At 35.6% G+C, this 2,084-nt stretch overlaps 1 protein-coding gene across 1 annotated transcript in view; it reads right to left on the bottom strand.

The window, feature by feature from the left end:
• The window catches only part of TMEM232 (transmembrane protein 232), a 213,247-nt gene that overhangs the window by 133,935 nt on the left and 77,228 nt on the right, over positions 1–2,084 (bottom strand). The window lies entirely within an intron of this gene.

Below are 2,084 nucleotides of genomic sequence, written 5' to 3'. Positions count from 1 at the left end.
TAAATATATAATATAAATTTACAAGTTTCACTTTCAAAATATATATTTCCCTTACAGAAAAGAAGAAAGTTTCTCTTTATTCTTTAGTCTTAATTATCCCTTACCTAAAAAAAAAAAACAAAAAAAAACCACTCGTTGCCATCAAGTCAATTCTGACTCATAGTGACCCTACGGGACAGAGTAGAACTGCCCCATAAGGTTTCCAAGGAGCGGCTGGTGGATTTGAACTGCCTACCTGTTGGTTAGCAGCTGAGCTGAGCTCTTAATCATTGTGCCACCAGGACTCCTAGTTATGGTATATTGTTATGCAGCAATAGTCAGGAAAGGAGAATTTTGATTTAGGAAAAGATTGGAAAAAATAAATTTGGAGAATAAAATAATATACACTGCAAAGGGGAGATGGAGTTAGTTAGCCAAAGAGAACATGTGACTACTGAGTAAGTGAGAAGCAGGTAAGAGAAGCAATAGGGAGAGAAGGTTCAGAAACTAAGATGAAAAGTTTTTAAAGCCAATTAAACTCTGCATTGCATTTTTCCCCAAATCCTGCTGATAGTCACTGTGACACTGGATATCACCAACACCCTCTTGAATAAAGATATTAGCACAGTCTGAAAAGTTACTATCCTCAACTCCTGTAATCCAATCTTTTTTTTTTTTTAAATAATCCAGGCAAAAATAATAATTGTTACTATCATGAAGAGCATATCTGGGAGTCTTATGTGCCTTAATTCTAGTCTTCAGTACAACCTTGCTGAGTAGATATTATTCTACTTAGAATAGTAGATGGGAACATCAACTTGTGAGCTTCATCTTGGTAAGAAACTCCCCCAGCATCATATAGCTGATGAGTAACAGAGCCAGGTGAAGGTTGTTCTAGTCTTATCCCATGCAGCACAGCCTCTCCAATTCAGATACATAGTTTTTCTTCTAATCCCCACTTCCCATTCTATTCATAGGAAAGGAAAAGACTGGAATGAAGAAAGAGGAGATAGAAGAGAAAGTGTATATAGGTTTCAGAAATGGGAGGGAAAACATGTATGCACAGCAGCCAATCTTATGGTATCTTCTACCCTTTCTCTTGTTGGTAACCTAGGAAAGAAACTATAAGCTGCAAATATGAGGCTTTAGTTAAGCAGCCAATTCTTTTGAAATGCAATTTTCTCCTAAAAAAAAAAAAAACTACCACTAGTTAAAATTGGTGTACTAAAATATCTGAAATTATATGTAAATGATAAACACCCATATTGAAAGAATGTTTATTATTTTTCATCAAAAGTTTGGAATATAATCAATCAATATGCACACTTTTTTTAAACCATTTTCTTTGTACACAGTTCTCAACAAGGGGAGAGAAATTAAGGTGCCTTTAAGTAGTAGACAGTTTGGGAGACAAGAATAATTTGTATGAGAAGTTACAGGATAAGAGTCCAATGAAAGGATGATAATCATTGATGTAATCAGAACAATAAAAGCAAGAGATCAGAGGCGGGTGTAACAGTAAGGAAAGGACCTGGAGAAAGTAAGATCTTATCAGACCATGTTCAATAGATAGGTTTGGAGAAAATGCAGAGCAAGAAATTGGGAGAATATGGGAGGACATCCAGGAGAAAAAGGTTAGCACTCAGAATAAATACTGCAATAGCTTCTTAGTTGTTCTTTCATTCTCCTGTCTTACTACACACAGCTCCACCATTACTAATCCATGTTGTTGTGAAAGTGACCTTTCTAAGTCTGACCATGTTGTTTCAGTACTCACAACTTGTCAAAGGATTGCCACTTACCCCTATGTAAATTCTAAATTGTTTAGGCAATTAAGGCTCTGTCTTTCCAATACGCGTCTTTCTGGAACACACCTATCACCATTTATTCCCTTCCCATCTCTCTTGTCTAAAACACTACAGACAAACGGAACTTCAAGATCCATTTGTCTGTAGTGTATTCATTCAATCTTCTGGCCTTTGTATAAACTTTTCCATTGACCTAACCAGAAATCCTGGAATGTACAAAGTATGAATCTAGGAAAATTGGAAATCATCAAAAATGAAATGGAACACACAAACATCAATATATTAGGCATTAGTAAA

The sequence above is a fragment of the Trichechus manatus genome, unplaced genomic scaffold, assembly GCF_000243295.1.
Source record: "Trichechus manatus latirostris isolate Lorelei unplaced genomic scaffold, TriManLat1.0 scaffold00047, whole genome shotgun sequence".
NCBI classification, from domain to species: domain Eukaryota; kingdom Metazoa; phylum Chordata; class Mammalia; order Sirenia; family Trichechidae; genus Trichechus; species Trichechus manatus.
This window is presented reverse-complemented; position numbering and strand designations above follow the sequence as displayed.